The 10,759-nt window shown below is 35.2% G+C and overlaps 1 pseudogene; it reads left to right on the top strand.

Annotated features, from left to right (window-relative positions):
- Nucleotides 1-6,150: 6,150 nt before the first annotated feature.
- LOC119234564 (SWI/SNF-related matrix-associated actin-dependent regulator of chromatin subfamily E member 1-like) lies at nt 6,151-7,349 on the top strand (annotated as a pseudogene).
- Nucleotides 7,350-10,759: the final 3,410 nt, after the last annotated feature.

Genomic DNA, 10,759 nt, shown 5'->3' with positions numbered 1-10,759 from the left:
AGGGGAGCAGCAGGCAGCAGGAGAGGTCTGCTGCGCCATGTGGGACCCTCCTCCGGTGGCCAGGGAGTCAGATCGAACCAGCTGCGGGCAGCTTCACAACCCAGCGCTCAACCGCTGCGCCACCGGGGAGGCCCCAAGTTTACCATTTTTTTAATAGTGTTCAGGCCTGTTATTGTTATGGTTATATTTTTGTTATTTCCTCCAAGGCATATTTCTCAAACTTGATAAGCACTCTGTCATTTCAGCATGCTGAGAGCTTTAGTAGCACTTGTGAAGAACCAAAATATAATGGTTATGGTTAATGAAAATCTGTTAATTTTTTTGGGAATTAACTGATTTTTTTTCATTAGAAGCATCAATGATACTTATGAAAAACTGCTCTCACTTAAGTGTTGATGATATTGTTTTAGTGGAGTCAATATTTCTACAAATATTATTTCACCTTTTATATGTGCACAAGAAAACTTGAAACTTAAAGTGAGAGAAATTAATTTATGATAAATAGTAACTTGATCTAAGTGAAAAGTCATGTTTCACATAGTGGTATATAACATACCTTCTGTGGATAGTTATTAAAACATAGTCGTTTCAGGCAGAGCGCAGCAGATATTGATGCTTCTTTAGCAGATTAGTGTCAATTGTTCTTTTTAAATTTTAAAGCCATTTAAAACTATAGATTCACCACTGAGCATAGATAGCTTTGACAGCTTCTTTGGTTATGAAATATTTTGCTTTTATCATCTGTTATTTTACTCCAAATGTATTCTTGATGCAAAAATTATTCAGTAGTTGAAGAAAATTGGTGCCAAGTTCTGAATCCCACATGGGTATCCTTGGCTTCTTCTCTATTCAGGTATAATCATTTATCTGCTCTCACCTTTTTAGCTCTGTACTGACCACCTGATTTTGTTCCTCTCCAGGAAAGATAGGTAGTAGATCCTGGCAGAAATAGAACACAATGTTTTTAGAATCTGGATTTGGATTTATTCAAATTCTTTTAAATAGTACATGATGTAAGTTTTGGATTATGAAGAGACATAAATGATTAGAGGATTCTTTTTGCTATTCCAATAATAATAATAATAATGTATAAAGATAGCATTTATGTGTGCCAGGCACTTTTGTAAGCATTATAGATACACTGGCTCATGTTAATCTTCAAAACAATCGAGGAAGATAGCGCCTACTGAAATACCTATTCTGTGATAAAGGAAATAGAGCTTTAGCAGTAAATGAATTTGACCAAGATCACATAGCTTGTAAGTATAACAGGGATTTAGTAATCTAGTTATGTATTTATAATCTTGTTATGGTTATATTTTTGTTATTTCCTCCAAGGCATATTTCTCCAACTTGATAAACACTCTGTCATTTCAGCATGCTAAGAGCTTTAGCAAGATATAATGGTAATGTTTAATGAAAATATCTTTTAGGGCCTCCCTGGTGGTGCAGGCGGTTGAGCGCCGCACTATGAAGCTGTCTGCAGCCTCTGCAGCACAGGTGCGATCCCAGCTGGCAGCGAGAATCCCACATGCACGGCAGACCTCTCCTCTCTCAACCACTACTCCCCTCAGCAGTGTAATTTGTCAGTCTGCCTGTTCTGTTCCCCGCTCTGTCTGTGGTGAATCCTCTCACCCTCCCACGTATCTGGCCTGTACCCCAGTTCTTGTATAAATAAATAATTCTTTAACAAAAAAGAAAATATCTTTTAATTTTTGGGGGGAATTAACTGTTTTTTTTTTTTATTAGAAGCATCAATGATACTTATGAAAAACTGATCTCACTCAGTGAACACTCAGTGAACACTACTGTGTTCATAGCCAAGATAGTGATAGGCTATATCCCAATATTAGCAGCACTGCACACCATCCTGTAATAAGCGTGAGGGTTGGCTTCAAACATCCAAGCAGCCTTGGTTAGACTCCTGAGCTGACATGACTGGCCTGGTTTTAGAATGAACACAGAGAAATTTATCTGCAACTCACATTCCCTGTCTATGTATCTTTCACATTGAGTCACCAGTAATATTTTGTCCTACTTGTTCTTTCTTTCTCCCTCTCTCTCCCTCCCTGTCTCTCTCTCTCCCTCCCTCCCCTCCTCCCTCCCACAAGTACCATTTGTGAATAAGTTGCAGATATCATAACAATCCCTAAATATTTTAACCTGTCTTCTTTTATAGAACCATAATGTAATCATTTAATTTGACACTGATTTTTTGGGACAATTTTTAAGAATATAGGGTAGTTGCTTTGTGGAATGTGTTTTATTTGAGTTTGATGTTCGTTCACGATTAAAGTCATACATTTTTGTAGGGTATGTATTTTGTGATTGAAATTCATTCATGGACTCATTCATTCTTTCGTTCATTTGACAAGAACATTGTAGGTTGATGTATCTCTCTCTGGGCATTCATCTGGACTCCAGTTTGTTGTATTACTAGTGATGTTAAATTTGAGTCAACATCACTGTCTGCCAGATCTTTCCACTGTAAAGGTTTCTTTTCTCCCCTTCAAAATTCATAAATAAGCTGTACAAAGAACATATCCATCCTGTTAACTTCCATCTAGTGGAATTTAGGATCCATTGATATTTCCATTGATAATCAATTATGACATTGGTGTTTACACCATAGAGTTTCTAACTCTATATCATTCCTTATAAAGAATGATTTATTCATTTTTTTCATTCAGTTGTTCACTTTATTTTTTTAAAGATGTATAAAATTTATGTATACAAGAACTGGGGTACAGGCCAGAGGTGTTGGGGGTGAGAGGATTCACCAGAGACAGAGTGGGGAACAGGAGTGATGAGTACAATTAGATCTTGCTTTCTAAATGCCATTTCCTCACTAAACTGAATCAAGGCTTCTTGATAAAATGGCAGATTGACTGAAATACACTGCTGAGGGGAGCACCGGGTGAGTCGGGAGAGGTCTGATGCACCATGTGGCTAGTTCACTGCCCAGGGATCGAACTCGTGCTGCAGTGGCTGAGGATAGCTTCATAGGTTGCATCTTAACTTCTTGCACCACCAGAGATGCTCCCAGTTGTTCACTTTATTGCTTGTACTAATACAATGATACCAAGTATTCTATTTTTATTTGCTAACTTATATTACATTATTGTTTCTATTCCTTTTAATGCTCAGATTTTCTCATATTTGGCTAGTGGGAGCTTGTTCAAGTTGAATTCTGTGCCCTTTTCATGCCCTGATCAATTTTCAAGCATTTCCTTACTTTCTGGCACAACAAGATATTCTAGATTCACAATGCATTTTCCTGCCCCAGTCTTAGATTTAGCCATTTTATCAAGAAGCCTTGATTCAGTTTAGTGAGGAAATGGCATTTAGAAAGCAAGATCTAATTGCACTCATCACTTCTGGAGTGCCAGGCTTCACAGCCTTTTCTGTGAACAAAGGGAGGAAATAGATGGGGTTTTTATTTGTTTGCTTGTTTTTTAAATTAAGAGTTTGTACTATTGGCTCTAGTTCTAATCCAACATAGGATTCTTCTCCTTGCTTCATTCATTCTTTTATTTCCTTCTTTCAAAAGGATAGGCTATTTATTTATTCATTTGCTCAATTCTGTAATATACACAAAGTGGTTTTAGAATTACTTCTGGGTTTTCAAGTAATTTGCAAATCATCTCCTATAATCTTTAGTTTCTGTATTTCAGTGATTTTTTTCAACTTGTTTTTTATTTTATATTTCCTTTTTAACATTTTTTGCTAAATCATCAGAATTTCAATCAATCAATTAGTTTTATTTTTCTGTTCTCAAACTTATTCATTTTTGATTTTATCTTTATTTTATCTTCATGCCTTTTTTAATATTTTATTTTAATAATAAAAAATAATAATTCTTACATCATTTTTCATCTTTGCACAATGTATGCATTTTCATTATGGTTATATTCCCCATACAATTGCACCCCCCCCCTTATTTTGACTCTAGTCCTTCCTCTCCCTGCCCCTCACTCCCCACCCCTGCCCCATAGAGTGTCTCTGGTTTATAGCTGCTTGTTGATTTTTGTTTTTACTTAAACACATGTAGTTTGCAGCAACATGGATGGAGCTAGAAGGGATCATGCTCAGCGAAATAAGTCAGAAAGAAAAAGAAAAATACCAGATGGTCTCACTCATAGCAGGAATTTAGAAAACTTAAATAAGAGACCAGGAAAAAGATTAATCATTACAAAGTAAAAATCAAAATCTTTATGCCTTTTTTGGTTGATTTTGTCATCCACTTTTGGATTTATGAACGAACATGTACTTCAGATTATAAATTTGTCTTTGACCATACACTAAGTAAAGCATTTCTATTATCTTTATTTTTTAGTCATTCTATATTATTTACTTCTATTTTTTCTTTCATCGAGTATCTTAATAGAAAAATTTTAATTTTCAGAGTGAATGACTTTTTAAAAATTTGGTATTAATTTCCAATTATTTTTGTAAATTGATAAAAATGTTGGTTTTCACCTCATGGAACTTATTGATGTATTCACATGTAATCAATTTTATGAACATTCCATGTACACTTGAGAAGAAAGTATATTCTCTATTACCAAGGTGTAATATTCAATATGTGGTCATAAGATTTACTTTTTCAATATATAGTCATAAGACTTACTTTATCAATTATGTTGTTTAGATATTCTTTATTTCTAGTCATTTTTTGGTTCAGTTGATCTCTTTTGTATGTTAAAGTCTCCTCATTTTGGTGTTTCTCTATCAACTTCTCCTTAAAGATATTCATCATTTTGATGAGCATAAATTCATCAACTTTTGCCTATGGTTCATCATTTGAGATTTTGTATAAGGCCTCCTTTTCCATCATTAGGTCACAAAGGTATTCCTTTATGTTTTGTTGCCTTTAGAGTTTGACATTTTGTAGTTTGTCTTTTATTCATCTGGATTTCATCTTTGCATATTGTGTTAGGTAGTAATTCAATTTTATTATTTCTATAGAGTAAGTCAGTTTTACCAACCACTAAACATAAATTTTGTTTTTAATGTTCTGTTTTTAGCATAAATGTTCTGCTAAACATAAATTTTGTTTTAAGTTTCCACATATATCTATATAATATGTTTTTTATTTTACATTCTATATTACATTATATATCTGAGATCTCAATTCTGTTTCCTTGGTCTGTTTGGCTGTTCCTGCATCAATACCATATTATGTGGGTGGTAATTTTGTAGTATTCCTTAATCTTAATATCTGCTCAGTAAAACAAATTATCATTTGTTACTCTTCTTTATAAAATTATCTAATTCATAGCCTTTATTTTTTCATATAAATTTTATGTTATTTACCTAGTTTCTCACAAAATGTAACTGAACTTTACTAGGACTGAGTTGAATTTGTAGCTTAGGAGAAAATTGACATTTAAGAAATGTCTCATTCAAGAGTTTGAACTGTTCCTCCGTATTTCAAATCATCTTATCTTTTTTTTTTTTAAAGTTTTACTTATTTATGCATACAAGAGCTGGGGTGTAGGCTAGAGGTGCAGGGGGAGGAGTGAGAGGATTCATCAGAGACAGAGTGGGGAACAGAACAGGCAGACTGACTGAAATACACTGCTGAGGGAATCAGCAGGTGAGACAGGAGAGGTCTGCTGCGCCATGTGGGTCACCTCCCTGGCCGGGGATCGAACTCATGTTGCAGTGGCTGAGGATAGCTTCATAGTGCTGAGACTTAACTCCTTGTGCCAGCAGGGAGGCCCTTCATTTTATCTTTTTACAAAAAAAAAAAAATTTTAAAGATTTATTTATTTATTTATACAAGCACTGGGTACAGTCAGAAGCGCAGGAAGGTGAGAGGATTCACCAGAGCCAGAGCAGGGAACAGAACAGGCAGACTGACGAAATACACTGCTGAGGGGAGCAGTGGGCGCGGCAGGCGAGGTCTGTCGCACCATGTGGGACACTTGCTGGCAGCTGAGGATCGAACCGATGCTGCAGAGGCTGTGGGCAGTTTCTCAGGCCAGCGCTCAACTGCTGCGCCACCAGGGGAGGCCCTTGACAAAAATTTTTAAGAAATTTCCAGGAGGAAGACAAAAGGAAGCAACACCAGAGGTGTGGGCATTTTTTTCCTGCCCACTGTGTCTGAGATTCATTCTTAAGGAACTGAGAACTTAATCTTCCAAAATGTGAAAAAGACCATTTTATGTCCCATCTCCCACTCTAGCTCCTCAACAAAAATGCCCAGGACACCAGAGTTTGTGGGATACAGTCCGTACAGTCATCTCACCTTCAAAAACAGGCTGAAGGGAGTGTGGCATCAACAGCTGGTCATGGGTATTATGGGTACCAACACAAGTCACCAGATAAGCCACTGATGCCCTACACAAGGTACAGCAGAAAGATCTGGGACCAAGTAAAACCTTCCAACCCTGACTTAAAGTTGTGGTATAATGGCAAGATTATTGGTGGCATGTGGCAAGATCTCACTGATGAAGAAAAGAAAGAATATTTAGTTAAACATGAAGCAGAAAAGACAGTACAATGAATCTATCAAGGGCTTTCATAACCCACCATACCTTGCATATGCAACCATACCTAGCATACACAAATGCAAACATCATGCAGAAACTGCTTTAGAGGAAGAAAGTCAGCAGAGACAGTCTTGCATGAAAAGGAGGACCTTACACGAATGCTCAGCCTGCTGAAGATCCAGGTGATTGCGCTGATGACTTTTCAGGGAAGCATACAGCCACTGCCTCTTTCCAGAGAAACCACCGTGTCATCAGTGAAATCCTCAGTGAGAGTGTGTGTCAGACATCTGGTCAGTAGTCACAACAGCTAGAATGCAGGTCCTCAAATGAAAGGACCAGTCCTTAATAATGATCCATCAGTGAAAACTAGAAGCTGAACTCAGATATAGGAACCACACCAGGAAAAGAAGAGGAAATTCCTGGAAAGCACAGATTCATTTAACAACAAACTGAAAGGATTGTGCAGCTTGAAAGTAGAAGTGGATGTGGAAAAAAATGCAGCTGAAATTGCACAGGCAGAGGAGCAGTCTCTCAAAAGGGAGGAGGATAGGGAGAAAGAGGCAGCAGTGAAGTCAGAGGAGCTTAGTTCCTGAGGAAGAGCAAGGAGCTACTAAGATGGAAGAAAAGAAAGAAGGTGAAACCATTCCAATGGAAACATAGGAGACACATCTAGAAGAAAGATGGAAAGTCAAGAAAATGGGGAAGAAGGATTGTTTTCTCCTGATGACAAGGAGAGTGGGCAGCGGTGGGTGGACAGTGTGGCAGAGGAAGAGACCAGTGATAGGAAACCAGCTGGCAGCCTCACTGAAGGAGCTGCCAACAGATCCCATACCAGGATATGAGAAAGAATAAATATTGTCATGTTTTATGTGTTCCTAATACTTTTTAAAATGAAGTGATGTTTTTGGGGAAAAGAACTTTGCAGCAAAGATAAAAATATAGAGAAAGATATTCTTTTTCAGATTATATGAGCATATCCTCTGCAAATAAGAGTTTTAAATCTTCCCTTCCAATGCATACACATCTTCTCTCTACTTCCTTACAGTCTAAAACAAGTCTTCCATTCTTGTCTTACTATTGACGTTAAAGGGTATGCATCTAATGTTTCTTCATTAAATCTGACATTTGCTGCAGGATTTTAAGATATAATCCGAACCAAGTTAATAAAATTGCATCATAATCATAGGTTAAAAAGTGTTCTTTAAAAAATTATGTGTTGAACTTTATTAAAATACTTTTCTCAATCAAGTGAGATAATCACATCATATTCCTCCAGCCAGTTGTGCTAAATTACATTGGTAGATTTTATGATGTTGAGACATCCTTGCTTTCTTACAGTAGACACTATTGGCTTATATTTTATAATTTTATAAAATGTAATGACTGTCTTTTAGGTCCATAATAAAATGTCTCTATAATTTTATCTTGTCTAAGTTTGTCCTTAATTAGTGTTGGCATCAAAATCTTCTTAGGATGAATGGGTGGATGTGTCCCTTTTGGCCATATTTTGGAACAACTTGTGTAACTTGAACATTTGTATATAATTTGAAAATTTTGTAGAATTTACCTTTAAAATCACTTTGGCCTGGAATTGTTTGTTTGTCTAAGGGCTGGGGTGGTGGAAGGGAGCTTTGACAACAAAGTTCAATTTTGTTAATGTTTCCTGGTTTACCTATTTATACTTGCCTTATGCAATTTGACTTTCTATTTTTTATTTTATTCATTTCATTTAGGGTTTCATTTTTTCCCACATATTACAAAATACCCCTTTGTAATTTTTAAAATAGCAGCTGTGCCTGCAGCTATTACTTCTTTTTTGTCCTATATCTTCTCTATTCGTTTTATATTTATCTTTTTTCTTGATGAATATATTGTGAAATATGTCTCTCTAATTTTTACAAAGATTTCATTTTTGCTTTTGTTAGTATCTGCATTGTTTTCTTTGATTGATCTTCACTCTAATACTTTCTTTCTGCTCTGTTTCTTTGGTTTTATTTTGTGCAATTTTCCAGCTGTTTAAATCAAATTGCTTGCCCTTCATCTTCTTTTTTCCCAAGAAATGCATATAAAGATATAATTTTCCCTCTAAGGTGAATTTTTTGACAAATGCTGTTTTTGTTTACATTTATTTTTTAGTATCACTCAATTTCCTTCCCAAGGGCTACTTTTACTTCCCCCATATATGGGATTAAAAGATCTCTCTCATGTTGTTTTAGTTGTATTGGTGGTATATTATATTCGTAGTAAATGTGTAAATATGTGTTTAGTGAACAGTTTTTTTTTGTGAAATTAATTCTTTGGAATCTGTGGGTACTTCCTTTATGTCCTAATGCATGGCCAATATTTGTACATGTTGCATGCGAGGTCTAATTCAATGTGAATCATCTATTTGTTGGAGTTAAATATCTGTTTGTTTATGTATACTTACAGTAGTTAAATCTTGATATGTGTGCTTATTGTGTTTTATCTGCTTAATCTCTTGGTTTCTGAGATGGTATGTTGAAATATACTATCATAATTGTTGATTCATCTGTTCATAACATCTGTTATTTTGTTAGCTGTTGCTTTATATATTGTGATGTTGTAGTGATAGGGACACATCTTTTTCGTGATGGCAACATGTGCAATTCATTTTTCTTTAAGTAGTTTATAACATTCTTATTTTCCCTAACATTGTATCCTAAATTGTATTTTGTAAGATATCATATTTTATTATTTTAAGTCAAGCATCCTTCCATATTTTAGCATCTCTAAATTGAGTTGCTTCTTACACTTACTGTAAGGGAAGCAACAGATGTGACCTACTTGTCATTGCCTGTACTTATGTGAACATAATAATAGTTGTTCTTTTCGTCATTATTTCAATTGAATTATGTGTGTTGTTGGTATTATATGTGTTGAGTTTAACTGCTGTTTAATGTTTTCAAAAGCTTATTATAATCTGGCACTGAAATAAAAGGTTATTATGTATGCAGAAAGACATGAAAATAGAACAACATGGAGTATGTTTGATGTAAAAAATATTATTTGTCATCGGAGAAATGATTGCAATTCTAAATTTTCATGCTAAGCAATAATGAAATGCTTTTAGGAATCCAAGAATTGAAGATACCCTTGGGTAGATAGAGGTGTAATACATTTGTTACTAAGATTCATGAAAAAAGATTATCTGTCATAACAAGTACTCCTGTCAAATCCTTTGGAATGGATGAACAAAAATTGAAGACATTGTGTAGCACGATAGTCGAAGTGTCACATATCAATTGCCAGAAACTTCCTGTTGACTTGATCAGAGGTTATTTAGCTTCCAGTTACTTATGATTCAGTTGAGAAAAACCATGACACAATGAATTAAATAAAATAAGAAGTGCTAATAAACCCTGATATTTTATGGAGTCATTGCTGAAGTGTGAGTGCAGGTTATAAAAAGTAGTGCATCACTCTGATGCTATGAATAACTACCAAAGATCAAAAGTTGCCACCATACTTAATTTTAAACTGCAGAGCAATAAGAGTGTGATATTTCCCTAAATATGTTACTGTGCTTGCACTAAAAAGAAAAGTAGGACATTTGTAAATTGACAGCAGATTAACTAAAAGAATTTGGAACAGGTGTCCATGAAACCTAAGTAACTAACCATGTGTATTTGTTTCAATGCATCTGATCAGCTGAAAAATATACTCACTAAAAGTGAATTGAATTGTTTGTTATTCCAGGATATATGGACAGAGTAGGACCCCTTAATGATTCTATCAACAAACTGTTTAGGAGCTATTTGAAAAAGAAACATGACTCTGTTTTCTGAAAACCTTCTACCAGCAAATTCTGGTAAGATCATGAAACACTAGAATCAGCTAGTAGAATTGTGTCATTATCTTGGAAGAAAAATGCCAAAGAGAATAGTGGAATGCTCTTCAATTCACCACAAATTCTATTATATCACAGGAATTTTTTTTTAAGATCTTTTTTTTGGTTTTTTAATTTTGTATATTTTTTACATCCTTTTTCATTTTTTGTACAATGTATGCATTTTCATCTTGGTTATAGTCCCCATACAATTCCAACCCCCCTTGTTTTGATCCTATTCCCTTCTCCCCCTAGCCCCGTAGTGTGTCTCTGGTTTATAGTTGCTTGTTGATTTTGATTTTTACTTTATTATAATTAGTCTTTTTCCTGATCCCTTGTTTAGGTTTTCTAAATTCCTGCTATGAGTGAGACCATCCGGTATTTTTCTTTTCTTTCTGGCTTATTTTGCTGAGCA

This window comes from Talpa occidentalis, unplaced genomic scaffold, assembly GCF_014898055.3.
Source record: "Talpa occidentalis isolate TD23 unplaced genomic scaffold, MPIMG_talOcc4v2.1 talOcc4.8, whole genome shotgun sequence".
NCBI classification, from domain to species: domain Eukaryota; kingdom Metazoa; phylum Chordata; class Mammalia; order Eulipotyphla; family Talpidae; genus Talpa; species Talpa occidentalis.
Note: the sequence above shows the minus strand (reverse complement) of the source record. Positions and strands in the feature narration are given on the sequence as shown.